Below are 21,757 nucleotides of genomic sequence, written 5' to 3'. Positions count from 1 at the left end.
GTAACCTGGCCCAGGGGGTCTTAGTAGACAGCACACTATTAAGGGTCATTCCACGCCAACTCAGCCACCCATGTACATGACACCTCAGATTCCCTCGTTTGGTAACATAAGGCATATTTTCACCACTTTTCAGCAAAATCTGAGAGGTACCATGTACATGATACCCCGATTTTGGCTGTTTTCACTTGGAATGACCCTTAAGTCACTTTATGGATATATCAGATAGGCTATATAAAAACGAATGAAAAGAAATGGTACGGCAGCCATCTCTGGTCATACAGAGAGGGGGACAAAGGAGAGAGAGAGAGAGACAGACAGACAGAGAAAGAATTGGAGAGAGAAATAGCTGATGGCAAATACACTTAAAGTATTTATATGAGAATATCAGCAGGATGAAAAATATGCTGTAGTCCTTTACACAGACAGATATAGGAAAATAAAGGAAGGACAGAAAGTGTGTGAGAGACAGAGAGAGTCTAGACAAGTGGAGAATAGAAAAAGATGGCAAATGAAGGCTCTGTTGTAGCACATCCTGTGTCCTATTTCTCACACATATAAACACACTGTCAAACCCCTCACTTGTTTTACCACCGCACCAGTTGTTTTTTTCTCTCTGTCTCACACCCTGTGAGCCAACCAATTTAGAGCCATTATCCCCATGGCTTAGTACTGGGAGGGAGACTTCTCCTTTGCTTGGGGAAGTGGTCTATACGAGCTTATCTCTGATCCAGTGTCTCAGACCCATAGCAATCATGTACACCGCTGTTCAAAACGCACCAAGTTAAGGTCACATAGAGGTGGTGAGGGGTGGGGGCCATGAATAGGGAGATGGGATTTTTGGGTAATATGCAGTTTTGTAAATGATTACCCATAATTCCTTGGTTTTAGACGGCTCTTCCTGTGTCTGTGTTTTGACAGTGGTCTGTGTGTACACACACACACAGACGGACGGACGACCGCACTCATGCACGCACCCACACACACTCCCACACATACACACTTTTAGGACTCTTTTGAAATTGAACTGAAGCGGATCAGTTGGAAATCCATCCATCCATCCATACCTCAGTGACTTTGTCTTTAACTCTCTCTAACTGCTGTAGCTCTATTACTGTTTGAAGAGGACACAAGAGCACTTCCTGACCCAGAGTGATGTAACTGTCACACTATACTGTAAGCCCTCATCTTATAATAAGTGCTCTGCTTGGCCTCTTCTCTCCCCATCCTCTCCTCTTTAATACCCCCCCCCATCACCATCTCTGTCACTCACATCCCAGCATGCTTTGCAGCTCCCCTTTTATCTCTGCAGCACATCCTGCCCTTTTCTTGCCCTTAACCCTGGGGTGCCCTCACCCCCTCTGCATCCAATGCCTCCCCCACCCACTGGCATGGCAGTGCCTGGTGCCTGATGCTGTCCCTAAAGTGGTAGTTCAAAGGAGCAGGAGGTTGCATTTGGACTGAAGAAGGCCCAGTTTGGCTGCTCGCGGCAGGGAGGCGCTCAGCTGTGCTCAGCCCTGCTCCAGGCAGGTCTGCTGGGGCTTGTCCTTGGACTGGCCTGTGCCACCTGCCTAAAATTAGGATGCATAAGGAACTCTCTCTCTCTCTCGCTCTCTCTCTCTCTCTCTCTCTCTCTTTCTCTCTCCTCTACTCTATGTGGTCGCTGTCAAAGCCAGTGATAAATGAATGTGTGTACATAAGCAAATAAAGACCCTTGGGAAGTGACACACACACACATTTACTCTCTCTCTCTCACACACACACACACGTACACAGACAAAGGCACAAAACCACAGAAACATTCTGTAAGTTTGTATAGTATAGTATAGCAGTGTTGTAAATCTATTACCGTCTCTTTTATGTTCTTACCAGTACACACACACACAAGTTTGTATAGTATAGTACTACAATAGTATTGTAAATCTATTACCGTCTCTTTTATGTTCTTACCAGTACACATACACACAAGTTTGTATAGTATAGTACTACAATAGTATTGTAAATCTATTACCGTCTCTTATGTTCTTACCAGTACACACACACACACATCTCCACCTGTGGCAAGTCAGATAGCATGCATGTGATCCTGTCTGTGTTGTGTAGTGTCCTGCAGAGCGTAGTGGTGGCACAGAGCGACTCCCTCAGGGGTCCTGGTGTCTCTGAAGTGCTTTTGTCTGTCTGAGAGAATCCCTTCATTCAGCGGTGCCCTGTCGGACCCTCATGGTTAATGTATGTGTGCCCATGCCGCACAATAACAGCAGTCAGAGCTGCTGAACACAAACCACAGGGGCGCAGAATGTGAGAGAGAGAGAGAGAGAGAGAGAGAGAGAGAGAGAGAGAGAGAGAGAGAGATGACCTCTTGTAAGTTTCCATCATAATCAGTCAAAAGGAAACGAGAAAGAGTGAAAGCAGAGAGTGAGAGTGTGCTTGGGACAGAGGGGAAGAGTGAGAGTCTGAGACAGTGGGATGGAGAGAATATGAGACAGGAGGGAGAAGAGGGGGGGGGGGGGGGGCTGAAAATAAACAGAAAGTTGTCGAGACAGGAAGAGAGTGAGAGACGAGAAAGGAAGAGAGAAACAGTTTGGGACAGAGATGGAGAGTTGAGGAGTTGAGGCCAGAAAAAACAGGAATGAAAGAAAAATAGGATGGAAACAGAAATAGAATGAGAGAGTGGTAGAAACAGGAATAAAATGAGAGAATAGAAAGAGAGAGTGAGGACATTGAAAGAGAGCTTCATTTTTGACCCTTTACTCCCGACGCTAGGCTATAAATAGCAGGCACATGCAAGCAGCCTTATCTCCTCTAATGCTCTTCTCACTCCTGTGACACCACTGAAACACGATTACTCCTATAGCACCACAGCACAGAGTCCTACACACACTATCTACATGATCACCCCTTTAACACCACAGCACAGAGTCCTACACACACTATCTACATGATCACCCCTTTAACACCACAGCACAGAGTCCTACACACACATGAACATTAACATGATCGAGCCCAAGCAGATTTACTGTGATGGCTGCACTTACATTATTATGGTCTGTGTGTCATTTGTGCTATACTGCTAAACAGTGTTCGTGCCTCAAGATTCTGCTGGTTTTGGGCCAGGTGAGGGCTCCTGGTGCATTCATGAGCACCAGGGAAGTGGGAGAATTCTATCGTTTAGGGGGGGTACGTCACACCTGAACTGGGAACTGGGCTTTGAAGCGGGAGCTTCGAGAAAGCCCCCAGGAGAATGTTTTGACGTCACTCAACATAGTGAAAGACAAAAAATGGACTTGTTCCATGCCCAAATAAGTCACTTCCTTGTTTGTTTATGTTATACTCATAAGCGCAGGGATTGTGATATTGAACAGTACTTCCCAGAGTACCTTTGAGTAACTACGTGATGTTACTCTTCTGGCTAACTAGCCTATGAACATTAGCAACGTGGCCCGTTTGCTGTTGTCAAGTGAACGCTTTCAGTTCGGAAGTATGGAGTTCCAAAGTGGGGACCTTCCCACTTCCCAGCCACATGAACGCACTATCCTATCTGTGTTCTGCGATGATGGGGATGAGCTGAGTGGCTGTCCTATGAACCTCAGTTGAGATAACACAAGGCTGTAAGTAAACATGACAGGCACTGAATCCATTTATGTTGTCTGATGTCTCCCATGCTGCATGTGGACTTTCAGCTCTCGCTAACTCATATCTGCAGCATTTATGGCTATTGAATGATGATCCAGACAGAAAGTTCGATAGGCAGATCAGATAGCTTGTTTACCTGCTTTTCTAAGCAGAAGGGGGCGGGGGGGGGGGGGGGCATTCTGCATTCTGTATTCTAGAAGTGTTGGGCTCTTATTAAAAACATGTAGTATAGGGCCCCTTCAGTAATAACAATGGTGGTTGTTATGTTCTAGAGCCCCTTGTCAGTGCAGGGCCCTTGGAATTGTTCCACCCCTCCCCCTTACAGCCCCCCTGCCCAGGAAAAACACTCAATACTGATCAAATGGAGGTACTCTGATACACTTTGGATAAAAGCAAAAGCATCTACATGACTGAATATACAGCAAATACCTAATTCATATTTGCAGATAGACGAGAGGGATTGTATTAGTCAGAGATTTTTTTGTCAGTAAATGTAAAGAATGTTTGACTGACTGCAGGCGTTTGATGACAGTGTCATTTCCGTGGGGTTAAAGGTATATCCCAGACTGTTTGTTTACTTAGACAGGTGGAAGACTGGGCTAGTGGGTGGTGGTGTATTATGGGATGGGTGGGGTAGGGGGTTATCTGCAGGTCTGTCTTCTGGGATGGGTGTGTGGCAGTTAGGATGAGCTAGGGAGAGGCACCCCAACAGCCATCTCTTCTTCAAGGGGATGGTGTGTATGCGTGTGTGTGTGTGTGTGTGTGTTTGCCTGTCCTATGTAGGTGTCTTTGTGGTTTGTGTGTGTGTGTGTGTGTGTGTGTACTTCTGTGTTTGTGTGGGGCCGAGATCATGCATTGCGTGTTTGCACATGTGTGTGTGTGTGTGTGTGTGTGTGTGTGTGTGTGTGTGTGTGTGTGTGTGAGTGTGAGTACGAGCAAGAGAGAGAGAGAGCGGGAGAGAGAGTGAGAGAGAAGAGACATTGTGACCCACTTCTAAAAGCAGAAAAGGCACCAGCGAGCGAGTGAGCCATCAGCAGTACAGTAAAGTACAGCGTGTCTTTCTGCTGCAAAATGTGAACCTAATTCAGTTAGGGTGAGAACAAAAGAAATGCATGTCGGGAGCAGACTACCAGAGGAGAGGAGAGGAGAGGAGAGGAGAGGAGAGGGGAGGGGAGGGGAGGAGAGGAGAGGAGAGGAGAGGGGTGGGGATGTGGGGATCGGACTCCCATGTGGGGCACTGAAGACAATAGATGGGGTTAAGCAGGAGGAATAGTAGTTGTGGGAGTATATGGGCCATAGATCACCACTCCACTCCACACAAACACGGGCCCCGTCACGTGGGGGTGGATGTGGGATCACGTGCAGCCGCCGAGAGGGTGACCCGGTTCTGAGTAGCGTAAAGTTGTAGACGCAGAGTTGCTCAGTGAAATAATGATTTAAAAAAAGGGTTACATATTGTGCATATTAAAATTCTAATTTACTCTTTGTGTGATCTTGAGTTAGTGTTTTACATTGATGTATAGGAGAGTGCAATATACATTAATTTGAATGTTTTGTAAACAGTAAACAACATATTGTTTACATGAAATTCCATGAATAAATAGGACGAAATCCCAGAAAGCACCTATGTCAGAGACACAAGAGGTAAAAAGTTGCATATCGTCACCTTCCTAAAATAATGGAATAAGTCATTTTTTTCAGGTTTTTCAGAAAACACAAAAAAGTGAATGATGATTTAGACAGAAATGATGATATGGACATTGCCCAACTTTGCTTTTTCAGTATTGTAGGTCAAGAATAATTTCTCTTGACTCTACCGTGAAAGCGATGTGACTGAAGGATGGATCCGACGTCACTGTCCACGCATAGGGAGGCTGCATCATGACTTTGTGTCCAGCAGAGGGCAGTATTATTCCTTGCTGTTGGTTCTGGAATGGAATGTCACAGACCACCAGACTCCTCAGACATTCCAGTGCCAGAGCCAGCATCAATCCTGAGGTCTATCTCTGTGATCCACAGTACCAAAGCAGCCACTTACATTCTTGTGCAGGAAACTACTCAACTCCTTTGACTGTAGTCTCACTACCTCACTTCTCTGGTACTGTAATATGAAGTATCAGGTTTTCCGTCTGTGGAAGAAGCACTGGGAATGCAGAGAGACCCCGATCTCTCTAGGGAGGTATTGCGATACTCAGACATTTCCATGCAGTTCCATGTTCTTTTGTTGAGGTCTAATCTATTACTTATATTACGGATGTTGGTTTTGTTGTGGTATCCTCTTACAGAAATTTCATGTTTCTGGTGAACAGTTGTCACAAATTTGCGGCAAGGTTATATTTTCAAATGCAAATTAGGTTTCTGGCAAACCGTTGCAGTTAACTTTTTGGCAAGGTTACAGCAAATTTGCAGCAAGGTCATATGCAAATTAGGTTTTCACCAAAAGTTCACTTGAAGTTTGGCTAAGTGTGGTGGCATATCACTGGCGAACACATTTGCCACTAGTAGCAAACTTCTCATTGTTGCCAGAACTTTGCTGGAAGTTTGCCTTTAGCGGCCAACATTGGCAGACTTCTGGCAATATTTTCTAGTGAACTCATTTGTTTCCCACAAATCACCCACAAGTTTGCTGCAAATCTGCCTCAAACATTTAATTTTGGTAAGGGTCGTTTCCGTATTGGTATCGAGATACTTACTGTAGGCATGGTATTATATCAAAGTCAAAATTTTGTTATTGTGGCGCCACTACTTTAAACTATTTGGCCCCAGGGAGCTCAGCAACTCTTAGTCCAGGCAAAGTAAGGTCTGACCCAAAACTAATTGCAACAGAATTTATTTTCACATTTTTATATTTCAATTGATGATCTAAACACCATAGTAAAAGTCCATTAAAATCCAGTTGGTGGAAATATGTTAAATGAGGGTTGTTTTTATGCATTATCCTTCAGCAAATACTGACAAAACTAATTAGAATGTTGTAAAATAAGCATTCTAAAGAATATCTGACCTCATCTAACTTAATCTGTAATTTTAGAATATTGCATTGTTACCCAGGGGGCAAAACACCCGTTTTTTACGAAAGCAGACATGGGCTGCTGTAAAAGGTTTTCATATAAAAATGAAATCTATGATGTCTGAGGATCACAACCTGGGTGGACAACCCGGTCAACAAGCTGCTGGAAACTTGTAGGATGTGTTCAAAGTATGCATGTCCCCCCGCAAAAAAATGCGCTTTTGAAGCTCTTTGCGGTTCCCTATCAGGCAGCTAGCAGCCGCGATCAAATGCAATCATCCATAACTGCTTTCATATCTCTGCTATATATCATTTTAGTTGTGAAATCTACAGCCCTACCAACACAACGGGAATACAGCTTTCAAACGATATCTTGATTGTACAAGCAGTATGAAATAAAGTTGTGATCATGTAACGTTACATTGAAATACTTTGAACTTCTGTTGCTAATTATCCATGTTTCTCCACTAGCACTAGTTCTAGCTTAGCCTGCTGCAAAGAAAATAGTTTTGATTGATCAAATAGTTTTACGTATACTAGGCTACTTACCGAAAAGGTGATCTTGTAAAACAGTCCATGAATAAGATATCAGTCGGTTCTGTCTTTGTATCCTTGCACTTTTACTGTGCACAAACTTAGTCCACAAACACATCAAAAACACAACGTCTTCTTCTGCAGTGGTGCACGATTATGTTAACGCTACTTCCTGTATTGTTGGAAATCCCATGTAAAATAGGCTAGGCTACTTGGATTTTCATTTCACCACTAAAAGGCAATAAATAACCACTTATTGCTGCTGTGGACTGCAAAGACATTGGCAGCGATAAAATATCGAGAAGCTGGCGAAATCAAGGTTGAGAAATTTCATGTTTTTTCAGTTTTCATTTTACATTACATTACATTACATTACATTTGGCTGACGCTTTTTAGCCAAAGCGACTAACAACATAGTAAACAGTTTAAGTTTTAGAGCAGTTCTCAACAATTTTAGGAGAATTTAAAAACATTAGAGTACAGTAAGAATAAGTGCATCAGTGAGTGCTGTTTTTAACAGTTACTTGTCAGTTTGAATTATAAAACAATTGAATTATAAAACAATTACAACCCCAAAACAGACGTTGGGACGTTGTGTAAAATGTGAACGTTGGGACGTTGTGTAAAATGTGAATAAAAACAGAATGTAATAATCTGCAAATCTCTTAAACTCATATTTACTTGAAAAAAGGACACACAGCATATCAAATGTTGAAAATGACAAATTTGACTATTTCATGGAAAATATATGTTAATTTTGAATTTGATACCAGCAACATGTTTCAAAGAAAGTTGGGACAGGGATAACAAAATGCTGGAAAAAGTGTGTAATGATAAAGAAAACAAAAGGAGGAATGTTTCAAAACTAATTAGGGTAACTGGCAACATGATTGGGTATGAAAAAGAGCATCCCAGCAGGGTCTCTTAGAAGTAAAGATGTAAGGGTATTCATCATTCTGTGTAAACGTGTACACAAATGATGAAACAATGCCATTTTAATGCTTCTTAAGATGAAATTGTGTATCCTCTTGTATTTGGGGGGTCCATCATCTACAGGACAAGGGAAGGAGCTGAAAAACACATTGGATGGTCGTGGTCTTCTGGACCTCAGATGGCACTGCATCAACACCAGACCTGTTTCCACACCTGTCATTGTATGGGCTCAGGACAACCTCTGATAACCATTGTCTATGTGCACAGTTTGATACTCAATTCAAAAACTGCAGCCAAAATTCTAACAACCAAAATTGTATTGAGACACAATACAGAAAATACCACCGTCTTATCTGGGCCTGAGCTTGTTTAAAATGAACTGAGGTAACATGGAAAAAGGTCCTGTGGTTAGACCAATTAACATTTGCCATTGTTTTTGGAAATCATGAACTCATCTGGGCTAAAGAGGAGAGGGCCTATCCATGTATCCAACCTATCCAACTTGTTTTAGTGCTCAGTTCGAAACCCAACATCTATGACGGTGTGGAGGAGCATTAGTGCCTACAGCATGGGCATCTTGCACATTTGACAAAGCACAATCAATTCTGAAAGATGTATACAGGTTTTGAGCAACATATACTGCCATCCAGGCAATATCTATTCTAGAGAAGACCTGAAGATATTTCAGGAAAACAATGCCCAAATGAATTCTGCACATATTTAAATAGTATTTCTCCATAGAGGAAGAGTCCAGGTGCTAAAATGGCCTGTCTGCAGTTCAGATTTGTCAAATTAGGTGCATAATGGAATGGAAAGCATATCACATTTAGTTTTTATTTGCGTTTTGCACAACGTCCCAACTTTTTCTGTTTTGGGGTTGTATTTCAAGTTGCTATTAATATTAACACTATAATAATGATGAATCGCTTGGGCAGTAAAAAATCAGAAATTTTGGATGGTCTCTGGATGAGGGCCAAGCATTTTCAATTCCATCTACACAGCCTGCCTGGCCTGTGTCAATGGCCATGGCAATATCATGTGGTTGTGTTAAGGGTTGTCAGAAGAGCTGCTCCTGTGCAAAGAGGGCATTTCCATGCTACATAGGATGCCTTTGCCAGGGGTTGGCAAGCAAATGCTGTAGGATACTGAAGGAAGGTGGAACCGAAGTTGCAGGAAAACAACATGAAGGAGGTATGGGACGGTAGACTATCACTGGCCTGAAGAAGAGCAGCAGCTCTGTTGAGGGGGACCTGGACAGGGCGAACCAGCTGAACCACTTCTACAACAGGTTTGACTGCCCTGCTCCAGCTCCAATGGCAGTGGTCTGTCCACCACCCCCTGCAGAATCAGGCACTGCTCTTGTTTGCGTGCCTGCCCTACCCCCACCTCCCAGCCTCCCAAGCTCTGCATCCCGGTGACACCCAACGACCTAAGCCACTATCACCTCACGCCTCCTTGCCTGTGCCTGTTGAGGTGTCCACGACTCTGGCAGCCTTGACAGGGACATCAAGGAGGTGGTCATTCCCCAGCCCCCATGCACCCCCACACCCCCTCAATACCAGTGCAACACTCACCTCCACCATCACAGGCTATCGTACCCCCACCATCAGTGGATATTGCACCCCTCCCCCACATAGCGATCACGAACAATGAGGTGACAATGACTTCAGTCAACAGCAATCAGACACACAGATCCCAGATGCACCCCTCCCCCTCCCCACACCCCCCATCATCACAGCAGATCAAGTAAGAGTTCAACTAAAGAAACTTTGCCCCAAGAAGGCCTGACTGACTGTGTCCAAGGCTACTCAAGGCCTGTGCTGCTGAACTGGGGAAGCCACTGAAGCACATCTTTAACTTGAGTCTACGCCTCGGACAAGTTCCAACACTGTGAAAAACATCAAGACATCACTTGATTTCTCAAGTGCTTTTAACACCATCCAACCCCTCAACAAGCTATTTCAGATGGGTGTGGATGCTCACCTGGTAACCTGGATTAAAGATTACCTGACCAGTCCTGTTCACCCTGTACACATCTGACTTCTGCTCCAACACAGTCATGCCACATACAGAAGTTTTCTGACGCAGGTCTAAGCCCACTCTGCTACCAGTCTCCATTGATGGGGTCAATGTGGAGGTGGTAAGCACCTACAAGTATCTGGGTCTCCACCTGGACAATAAACTGGACTGGTCAGCCAACACGGACACACTCTACAAGAAAGGGCAGAGCAGGCTGTACTTCCTGAGGAGGCTGCGGTCCTTCAATGTGTGCAGCAAGCTCCTCAGGATGTTCTACCAGTCTGTTGTTGCCAGCGTCCTCTTCTATGCAGTGGTATGCTAGGGAGGAAGCACAAAGAAGAAGGATGCGGGGCGGCTTGACAGGCTGGTAAGGAAAGCTGGCTCTGTAGTGGGAGCTGAACTGGAGTGCATCACTCCAATATCTGACAAAAGGACCCTGAACAAACTGATCAACATCTTGGACAATGAGTTGTCATCCACTCCACAGCACTTGCAGAAGCAGAAGAGCCTGATCAGCTGGAGACTTCGCTCACTGCCTTGCACAACAAACAGACAAGGAAGTCATTTGTCCCCAGTGCCATTGAACTGTTCAATGCTTCACCTAAAGGAAGAGGAGAGAGACTTCTCCGCATAGTCTGCCTCTCCACCCCCTCCATGTTTGGATACTGTCTGTCCACTAGCCACTTTTTACCACTGTCTTACTGCCTCACTGTTTGCGTGCTATATTAGCACATATGCATAACCCCTCCCTCCATGCCACAACCAAATTGTGGCCACACTTGTACCTTTTCTTAATATAGAATATCTAAATCTATCTTAATATCTAAATCTATCTATCTATCTATCTAGATGCTATAGTTTTTTTCTATAGTTTTTTATATTACCTAGCCTACTCGCTGATATGTCCATACTTATTTTATGCTGGTCTCTAGACTTTATTCTTGCACTGTTGCACTGTTGGATTTACTCATTTGCACCATCACCATGACACTCACTCACACAGAGAACCTTACCATACCTTACTATGCACAGAGAATCACAGGCTCAGTCCCTGCCTCAGTCATTGCAAGCGCCTGTTGATTAATCACCCACTATGTGGATACTGTTTTTAGAATTGATTTAGATTAACTGTTAGTATAATTTGTATTTTAGTATATTTAGTATATTCTTTATCTTCTACTGTCCTTATTGCTTAGTTGTTTTTTTTAATATTATATACCATTAATTACTTTTTTCTGCTGTTAGTGAATGTGTGTGTGATGTCTGTATGCTAGCTACTGAGACCTTGAATTTCCCCTGGGGATCAATGAACTATCTATCTATCTATCTATCTATCTATCTATCTATCTATCTATCTGCTGAAACACTAGAGAGCAGCGACAGCAGCAGTGACTCTGAAAACAGCTAAACAAATTGTATAAACATTATTACAGAAATTAGTTATCACCCTGAATTGTAACCTGTTTGCCTGTTTCATTAATTGTTTTTTTTTTTTTTTGTTGTTTTACAAATTGCTGCTTAATGTAACTGTTTTAATCAGTATTTTTTTTTTTTTTTAAAAACTACTCCACACATGACTCCTGTGTGTTTTAGTCTTTCAACATTTAGTTGTCTATCTTACACTCCAAACACCTGGATTGAACTCCAGAATAACCCGCCTAATAGACCCGTGATAGAATAAATAAAGCTATCCCACTTGTGAAAGAATATTAGAAATACTAGACATTATAATACAAATAACAGATCTTGCATAAATACGCAAACTATGTAGGCCTACTGTACATATATAGAAACAGAGCTGTACTACAATTCACATCAGTTAACAGATTAACAGTAAACCTTTCTTAGATCTTGTTTGACTTGATAGGCAATCATAGGCTTGAAATTGAATTCCCTCTAAATGTGTTAATGGGTCTGAAGTCTGGTTAGTGAAATGATCAAAATATTATTTCATCTGTAAAAGTTAACTTCACATGGTATTTTGTTTATTTTAACAGCAACAAAGGGAAAAGAATGCTACCGAATACAATGGAATGTTCTTTAAATATTTATATATAGCCTATATACTGTATCTTTGTATACCTATGAATTAAGAGGCATTATTATTAGCCACTCTTTTGAAAGGTGTGCTCAGTTTGTTTCTAGCATAAAGTATCAGGGAGATATGGCCCAGGATTCATGGATATAATTAAACCTTTTTAGCATGATTGGGTGATTCCGGGGAGTTAAAGCAGAATTTGAGGTAGCATTGTTTTGACCCTAATTGCAAGTTTCCAGCAGCTTGTTGACCGGGTTGTCCACCCAGGTTGTGATCCTCAGACATCATAGATTTCATTTTTATATGACAACCTTTTACAGTAGCCCATGTCTCCTAAACCCCCTTTGCCCCCTGGGTATGTTGAGGAACATTCTTTTATTTTCAATGAGTTAGTACATTTCTCAGGCTTATTTCAGAATGGTTTGTTGCTAATTGGTGTCTACTTGCGTGCGTGCGTGCGTGCGTGCGTGCGTGCGTGCGTGCGTGCGTGCGCATACATTATACATGTGGACCCATGTCTTTATCCATCCGTCTCTGTTTTCCTCTCTCCACAGCCCGAGAGGACCTGTCCCCATTCCCTAGCCCAGGTAGTGGGCTCCTGGCATGCACCGCCTACCCGCTCCCCCTGCTTCGCTCAGGCCTCCAGGAGACAACCACTGCCAGTGAGAGGTCAGTCGGCTCTCAGTAAAGTCCCCTTTCCCAAGCACAGATTAGAACTGACTGGAAGGATCAATGTATTAGCTAATGGTCGGTCTGCCTTGGCTTTGTCAGACCAGAATAGTGGCAAAACATTTAAGTTACTTATAAAACTTATGAAGTGATTTAAGGATATCTGTAGTTTCTTCTTTTCTTGTGACACTGAGAGGTCCGCTAGCGCTCATCTCCCCTCTGCCCTATATGACTTAAGTTGGAGATGAGGGAGGATGGATGTGTATTGAAGCACCATACTCAGCTTGGGAACATATAGAGCTAGCGAGGCTTTCCTGCTCTCTCGTTTTTGTTGCCTGCCTGTGCTGGCGACGGTGCGCTCAGATTACCGGAAGGTTCCGTGATGGGGGCCTGGTTGCCATGGCGCTCCCAGCTGCTCCGAGTTCTGTGTTTACGTTCTGAAATTGGACACGGCTCGGCTCAGTGCGGCTCCGCTGGCTGCTAAGCAGATAGGAGGTCAACGTTACTTCCCTTCCCCTGAAAGCAAAACCAGCGAAGCGGGGTGATCGTTGCTTTGTGCTGTGGTGATTTGTGATGCGCTTGACTGGTTTCTCTCCATGAAGGGGGTATTATGGCAACTCCCTAAAGCATTTATCACCAGTGTCCCATGTGTCGTAAAGAAGTTTAAGGCGCTACTCTCCTGTCCTAAATTTCTTTCAGGATAAATAAAGTACCAGTATCTATCTATTCACTCTCAGTTTATCATAAAGATATTATCATCAACTGAAAAAAGCAGCGGTCTTGCAGTCTCGGTTGTCATCTACAAAGTCTGAAGAGTTAGTCTGTGCTTTGATGTTGTCTCTGAGAACAGGATCCCGAGTCTGCTCACATCTGCTTGTCTCCTCTGCTCTCACGTGAGCACTGGTTGAGGATCGTTGAGGTAGTTGTGAGGTGCTTGGAGTGTGTTTGTGTGTGAAGTAGAGTGCGTCTGTGCAGAAAAGAGTTATGTGTGTGTGTAGGATATTTAGAGTGTGTGTGTGTGTGCGTGCGCGCATGCGTGTGTGTGTGTGGTGTCTTGTATCTCCTCTCTAGGTCTGCTGAACACTGATGGATGACTGGGCTCTGCCTTAGCTCTGGGCGTGTGTGTGTGTGTGTGTGTGTGTGTGTGTGAGAGAGGGAGAGAGAAATGGAGCGGGATCAGGAGAGTGGGTCCCACCAGTGGCCCAGGGCCCAGCCTCTCCCCGTGATTGATGAGTGCTGCTGGGCAGCGTCCAGTGCTGGAGAACATGTGGGGCATGAAGCATGGTGAGCAGTGTGTGCGTGTGCATATGTGTGTGAATCACTCTACCACTGTTCTGCTGTGTGTGTGTGTGTGTGTGTGTGTGTGTGTGTGTGTATGTGTATGTGTGTGTGTAGCTCACTCTACCACAGGCAGGTCGTGATCTGCCCTTGGTCAGCCCTTGGCCTTAATCTGGTCTTGATCTGAGTGATCTGTCTCCCGTTTGCTCTCACTGATAATATGCCCATGACTGATCTGGCTCTGATCTGGCTCTGATCTGGCTTTGATCTGGCTCTGATCTGCTGCAAATCCATCACTGTGTTGCCTAATCAGTCAAATGCTATCAGGTATGCCTCAGTAGAAATCAATGCCTTTGAAATGTTGGTGCCCTCATCGTAGTGCTTTTGGTCTGCCATCAGTGGCAGTCCATTCTCAGCTGTCATTGAGCTCTTTCCCTGATGTGCCAAAATCACATTAACTTCTATTAGCGTCTTTGTATCAATGCAATATGAGCTAAAATGTTACTCAAGATCTACTGGGCGTCTGGTATCCTTTAAGTAGCTTTGCCCAAGCCAGCCTTATTGCTCTGCCTGTACTTCTGAAGAAAGTAGTCTGAAACTCAATTATGTGAGTTTGCTTTGGAGGTCTTTATGCTACAAGGCCAAGAAAGGAGTAGCTGGCCTAGTGATGGCCTGCGCAAGGGGTCGAAGGGCTTTTGTCGGACATAAATGATTGGTTAGTTATGCGTCACAGCATTGTGACCTCATCGGATGTGTCAGGGATTTGAAACTTTTGAACATTCTGTTGTCATTCTTGCGTTTTACGTCAGGATTGAATGTCTGCATCAAAGGAACACTCCGAAAAAAGGGACTTCAGGCTATGCAGCCTCCCAGCTGTCTCTGTCAAGTCTTACCTGAGTTGAGGAAGAGAGGGCCAGTAGTAAGGACAGTAGACAACTTTTCTAAAACACCGTCAAGTACTGTCCTGTTCTGTCGCATATGGAGGCTGACAGGATGTGACCATGTCTGATGTACCTGTGTCTGCCCTCTGCCCTAAAGTATTCATGATGGGCTTCTCACTCTTCCACACTCTCTCTCTCATGCTCGCTCTTGTTTGTGAGGTTCCAGTGTATGTGAGAAGTTGAGTGCACCCCCGTGTGTGTGTGTGTGGCTACTTGTTGATGAAATGTTAATGGTCGGGCTGTTCTGTGTGTGTTTGTTGGATACATTTGTGTGTCTTTGTATGTGTTTTCATGTGTACTTATTGAATGTATTTGGAATGTGTCTTAAAGGATCAAATGCCTGTATTTAGTGGGTGTGTGTGTGTGTGCGTGCGCCGCCCCCCGATCACTCTACCCACCCACCCCACACAGCATCACCTGAAGGACAGAATTAACCCCGGCCAGTGTGACCCAGTTGTGTGTGTGTGTGTGTGTGCGTGTGTGTGTTTGAGGCTGAGGTTGTGAAAGTGTGCTGCAGCCTACTTTAGGCTAGCCTACTTTCCAGCAGTGCCCAGTGCCGCTTGATGCCTTCTGCTGCCGTGGCGATGGCTGCCCTGGCCCCTCTCTCTCTTTCTCTCTCTCTCTCTCTCTCTCTCTCTCTCTCTCTCTCTCTCTCTCTCTCTCTCTCTCTCTCTCTTTTCACTCTCTCTTTCTCTCTCACTTCACGTACTGGTGGCTATGAAAACTTGTTTTTCTCTCGGCCAGATGGACACTGATGATTGGAGAGTGTTCTGGATGTGCTGCTGGAAGGAAGGGAGGACTTTGTTGTGTGTGTGCAGGCGTGTGTGTGTTTGTCTCATTGTGTGCAAAAAGGAAGCATATACTGTGTGTTTGGATGTGTGTGGGTTATTAACAGGAAGTGTCTGTGTGTGTGTGTTATGTGTGAATGTTCGGAAAAAGGAAGTATGGGTAGGCCTACACACACATACACATACACATACACACACACACTGTAGCTGCAAACAGTGTTTGTTTGTTAATATGATTATATGGATGTGACCCAGGTTGCTCTCTCAGTTAATGTGTCGTCTGGCTGCACACAGCCAGAGCCATTAACTAATGACTACCACAGACATTCTAGACTACCAGGCATGGCTATTAGTTTTGTGAAGTTATATGGCAGTTACTTGATGACTCTGTGGTGGCTTTGGCTAGATCAGTTGACTAGAGGTGTGTGTGTGTGTGTGTAACAATGACTAACGGCCTGTGGTACATTCCTTTGGTGTTGTGTAACCTGGCTGCTGAAGGTGTATCCTATTTCAGCCGGTGTGTGTGTGTGTCAGCTCAGTCCACCATGATGTGGAGGCCCAGACTGTGTGTCATATGAACACCAAGAAGTTGATGTGTGTGTGTGTGTGTGTGTGTGTGTGTGTGTGTGTGTGTGTGTGTGTGTGTTTGAGGACTGACTAGGAAAGAGTTAGGGGGCTTGGCTGGTGAGTGCAGTGAGAAGAAGAGAAGAGAGGAATGGGGTGGGGGGGGGGGGGGTGGTTAGGGAAACAAGGAGGGTGGAACAGAGAGAGGGAAGGTTGGAGAGGGAGGTAAGCAGAGAGAGAGAGAGAGAGAGGGAGATAGAGAGAGAGAGGAGAGGAGGAGAGGGAGGTAAGCAGAGAGAGAGAGAGAGGGAGATAGAGAGAGAGAGGAGAGGGAGGTAAGCAGAGAGAGAGAGGGAGATGCAGAGAGAGAGAGAGAGAGGGAGAGAGAGAGAGAGAGGAGAAGGAGGTAAGCAGAGAGAGGGAGAGAGAGGGAGATCGAGAGAGAGAGGAGAGGGAGGTAAGCAGAGAGAGAGAGAGAGGGAGAGAGAGAGAGAGAGGAGGAGAGGGAGGTAAGCAGAGAGAGAGAGAGGGAGATAGAGAGAGGAGAGGAGGAGAGGGAGGTAAGCAGAGAGAGGGAGATAGAGAGAGAGGAGAGGAGGAGAGGGAGGTAAGCAGAGAGAGAGAGAGGGAGATAGAGAGAGAGAGAGGAGGAGAGGGCGGTAAGCAGAGAGAGAGAGAGAGGGAGATAGAGAGAGAGAGGAGAGGAGGAGAGGGCGGTAACAAGAGAGGGATGGGAGGAGTTTGTCTTTCATTCACGCTGTGTGTGTGTGAGTCCAGTGGTAAGCTGTGGAAGGGAAGTGGATACACACACACACAGAGAGAGATAGAGAGAGAGAGAGAGAGACGTGCCAGCGAGCGAGGGAGCAAACACTCTGTTTTTGGTTGGAGGAGTGCAGGATACAGGATAAGGGGATCCCAGACAGACAAAGGGATCACAAAGAAGAGGAGAAGAGAAAGGAGAAGAGGAAAGGGGTGTTGTGCGATCAGGCAGAGGGGATCACGGCCTGCACACACACACACACACACGCACGCACACACACAAACGGACAAGAGAGGCCAACGCAGCGGAGCAACTATGCCGGGGTCACGCAGGGGTATGTGAGCTTCGCCATGTGGGGGACTGTCTTGTTTCTGTGTGTGTGTGTGTGGGGGGGGGGATGTAAAAGTTTATAGAGAAACTAGAAACTGTAAAGTTTGCTAGAGTTGTAAGAGTCTTACATGTTCTGCACTGCAGTTTGTTGCCAAACCACTTAGATAAGTTTGCTTTTCAGAAGTACATGTTTGATTCCAAGTTTGAAAGGTTTGAAAAGTGCACCCACCCTTTTTATTTTTACTTGCATGCCTTTCCCCCCCTTTCTTTGAATGCTCAACAGTGGTTTAGATATGAAGAAGTGTGTGTGTTTGTGTGTGTTGTGCGTGTCTTGTGCGTCTGTGTGTGTGTATGTGTTGTGTGTGTGTGTGTTGTGTGCCTGTGTGTGTGTGCGTGCATGCGTGCCCGTGTGTGTGATGGAGAGGGACCAAGAGGCCTTGAGGAAAAGCTCAATGATCCAATCTGTTCTAATGACAATTAAAAAAGTGCCAGTTTCACTCTCAGAGGACCAGAACTGCTTGACCAGCTCCACTATATTTAGATACTCTTAAAGTAGAGAGTGTGTGTGTGTGTGTGTGTGTGTGAGAGAGAGAGAGGCGCGGGGTTATTAAAAACTGCATTTCATGCTTTGGCAATATGGCAGGCATGCAAATCAAGCTTTTGAATGGAGTGAGGTGAAGAAAGAGTGACATGTAGAAAGTGTGCTGGGAAAGTAAAAGAATAAGAGTCAGAAAAAGGGAATGATGGATGGGTTGCATAGAACATAGGAGAGAGAGATAGAAAGATAGAGAAAGAGAGAGAGAGAGAGAGAGAGAGTAACAGAAAGAGAATGAGCGAACGCGCCACAGGAAAGAATGAGACCTAGACAGAGAGAATGACAGAACAAAAAGGAGAATGCGGGAGAGAAATGTGGGGGTTAAGTGTCAGAGAGAGTGAGTGGGGGAGTGTGTGTGTGTGTGTGTGTGTGTAAGAGGGGGATTTCCAGCCACGCTTTCTCCCTGGCTGCCTCTGGTTGTCTCTCCCCCTTCTCCCCAGTTCTCCTCTGGATGAGGGAGGGAGGTGTTGCTGTGGTCGGGCCCAGGCTCGGGGCCACCTGACTGGGACACAGAGCCAGTCTGTGCTGGGTGTGCTCCAGGCTGTCTTGGTGCTGCTGCCGGAGGGTGTATTTTTAGCCCCAGCACTGCCTCCCTGTGCTGTGATGGTCACTGTTAGCCGTTAGCGGCCCTGAAGCCACCGCCTGCACAAAGAGGGGATTTAGTGTAGCATCGATGCAAATGTTCTTCTCCTCTCAAAGCAGGACTGTGTGACGACTACTGTTACTTTACACATGCGGGATTTACTGTGTGTGAACGTGTTTGCTTCTCTGACTCTCACTGTGTGTGTTTGTGTGTGTGTGTGTGTGTGAGAGGGAGTGTGAATGTATGTGTGTGTATGACTTTGCATCAAGAGAAATTACTCTCCTTTCAAAGTGGGGATGTGTGGCGACTACTGTTAGCTTACATGTGAGAGATTTACTAAAAGGCATTACTTAATGACAAACATAGACACAGACTACTAGATATGGTCTGCTGTTGTATTTCAGCTGGCGTAGTGTGTGTGTTCGTTTATGTGTGTGTGTGTGGGATTTTGCATTGCTGTTAAAGTTCCTCTCTTCTCAAAGGGGGGCTGTGTGACGACGACATGCCTGCTGCACAGCAGTGACTGACTACTGTTAGTTTACATGAGAGGGGCTTACTGTGTGAACATGTTTGTGTCTGTCTGTGTACACAGCACTTGAGAGTGTTTGTTTTGTTCCCCCCATGTAGATACAAAAATACTGTTCAGCTTCAGGTAATTAGCCGTTTCTCCTCCCTGTACCTGGTTTTGTGTGTGTGTGTGTGTGTGTGTGTGTGTGTGTGTGTGTGTGTGTGCGCGTGTGTGTGTGCGTGCACAATGTTGTGTCAGTGAGCTGAAATGGCCAACTGTGTAGAGAAAGTGCTTATATACTGTTACTGTATTTAGTTAGAGACTCATAAATAGCTATGTGGTTGCTAGTCTCTGTGTGCACTAGGCACATGATAAAGACAGCATTGTTGTTTGAGGCAGTGTTATGGTATGAGCTACCACTTGACATTGTGTGACACGCTTGTGAAAGGTTAGCGCTCCTGCTAGCTGCTGCTGTCCTGTGAAATACCTCACTGATGCAACAGTGCAGCCTCCGAATGGCTGGGTACGGACCTGTTCTCTTTAGTTTTAGAGTTAAACATTGTGCTTGTGTGAGTGTGTGTGTGTGTGTGAGAGATCCTAGGTTTGACATTTCATTGTGAGTGTCTGTGTGCATGTGTATGTGCTCAGGATCCCTTGAGTGGTGCCTGCGTGTGTGTATGTGTATGTGTGTGAGTGAGTGTATATTCAGGATCACTTTGGCTGTAAGCTTTAGAGTATTCCCTGCTGTGTTCTGTTGGTGTGTGGCTGGGAACTCTCTGGATAATGGATCTGACAAACTGGATCTGACCTTGACCCAGGAGATGGTTCTGTTGGGTCCAGAAGGCCTTGACTCAGGAGATTGTTTTGCTGGACCCAGACGTCCTTTACCCAGGAGATGGTTCTGCTGGTCCCAGACGGCCTTGACCCATGAAATGGTTCTCAGGCTTATTAGTGGCTAAGCAGACATCCTGAGTGAGTCTCTCTTCAGCAGTATAAACAGGAAGAACACGAAAGAGAGAGAGAGAGAGAGAGAGAGAGAGATTCACCATATTAGTTTTAAATTACTATTTATACTTTTAAGATTACCTTGTTTATTTATTTGTCTCTGTATATGTCTTAAATGTTATTTGTCTCGATACTGTATGTGTCTTAAATGTTTTGATGTGTATGTCTTGTAGGATGTTGTATGGCATATTTGTTGGTACTGCTGGCTGTTAAAAGCAATTGCCCCTCGGGGACATTAAAGTTACCTTACCTTACCATTCTTTTATGGACTACTCTCTGACATTTATAATTGCACCAAAAATGTATTCAAATTCAAAATGCCAATAGGGAGAGCGAGGGGGTGGTATTCAGGCTTGGAATGGGATCAGAGCACAGAGTGAATTATGAGCAGAGGTGAGGTAATGTCGTTGTGGTGTGTGTGTGTGCACGTGAGAGAGAGAGTGTGTGATGGGGGAGCTAGAGTGAGGTTGTCAAGGTGTGTGTGTGTGTGTGTGTGTGTGTAGCCTTACACTTAGCCTTTGTTTTTGCGTGCATGTGAGGGGTAAGAGGAGTGTATGTGGAGGGCGCTGGAAGAGTATGTGAACCCCACCCATCACTGATTACCTCTGCTACACACACACACACACACACACACACACACACACACACACACACACACACACACACATAACATGCACGCATAACTTTCCCACACACAGAGAGCACATACCCCTCTGCCTGCCATCCCATCAGCTCACGCTTGACAGACAATCTGGAAGGTCCTCTGGAATTCCTGTCTGGATTCTCCGCTCCACAAACTGGAATTCCTGTCTGGATTCTCCCCTCCACAAACTGGACTGAATGCCAGACAGGGAGAAGTGAGCTTGCCAGGCTCTCTCAGAGAAAGACTTGTGGTCTTGTGTTTAGATAATCTCCCGGACACTTGACTGAAAACTATCTTATGAAATGTTTTATTAGAGACCTTTCAGAACCTTTTTGGGTGTTCCTGTTTGGCCTTTAAAGGGTTCTGTGTTGGGATTGTAAGCATTAGAACATCTAAAAATCCTTTAAATCTTTTGGGAATAAGTTTTGTAAAAATGTAACGTGGTTGTGAGTCAGTGTTGCATTGTATAAAAGTGTTTGCTAAAAACCAACCCCAGTCACTTTACTTTACTGTTGTGATTCACATATCACGAAATGTGCGACGAAACTCGTAATTTGAATGTTTTCTCTGAACAGTTAAATTTGATCGATTTGGTGTAAACATTCCATTGCAACGGTAACACTTCATTCAGCTGACGGCCAGCTCCATTGTATGTTCGCGGAGTGCGACCTTCTCAAACTGTTTGCGAGTGTTTGCAAACGTTCACCGAGAGCTCAAGGCAAACAGAAATCCGTTTGCAAACGTATGCAAACATTTGCCTATATTTGCAAATTTATACGCACTTCTGCACTTGGGAGTTTGAGTTTGGTTGTTGCATCAGCTCTTAGAGCATGTTGTTGGACATTCTAATGACATCTGAGCATCTCACTGCCCAGTCAATTGGAGTATACTAGAGTCATTGTGCACTTTAAAAAAATGCTAAAGGCTCC

At 44.8% G+C, this 21,757-nt stretch overlaps 1 protein-coding gene and 1 long non-coding RNA gene across 3 annotated transcripts in view; one reads left to right on the top strand and one right to left on the bottom strand.

The window, feature by feature from the left end:
• Nucleotides 1-21,757, top strand: part of lzts2b (leucine zipper, putative tumor suppressor 2b) — a 37,404-nt gene that overhangs the window by 6,475 nt on the left and 9,172 nt on the right. The window contains exon 2 of one of the 2 annotated variants that reach the window (XM_042082359.1): nucleotides 12,719-12,833. The gene's annotated coding sequence lies outside the window, so the exon portion shown is untranslated. Of the gene's footprint in view, nucleotides 1-12,718; nucleotides 12,834-17,172; nucleotides 17,499-21,757 lie in introns of those variants that run through there. The other variant, XM_042082361.1, reaches the window with a different exon arrangement.
• LOC121699912 lies at nucleotides 96-19,801 on the bottom strand. The gene is made up of 3 exons (XR_006027071.1): nucleotides 19,789-19,801; nucleotides 1,255-1,257; nucleotides 96-196 (listed from the first exon to the last, which is right to left on the bottom strand). It is a non-coding gene; the product is annotated as an uncharacterized LOC121699912 (long non-coding RNA).

The sequence above is a fragment of the Alosa sapidissima genome, chromosome 24 (genome assembly GCF_018492685.1).
Source record: "Alosa sapidissima isolate fAloSap1 chromosome 24, fAloSap1.pri, whole genome shotgun sequence".
In the NCBI taxonomy this organism is placed as follows: Eukaryota; Metazoa; Chordata; class Actinopteri; order Clupeiformes; family Clupeidae; genus Alosa; species Alosa sapidissima.
The sequence above is the reverse complement of the archived record's forward strand: the minus strand, read 5'-3'. Positions and strand labels throughout refer to the sequence as shown.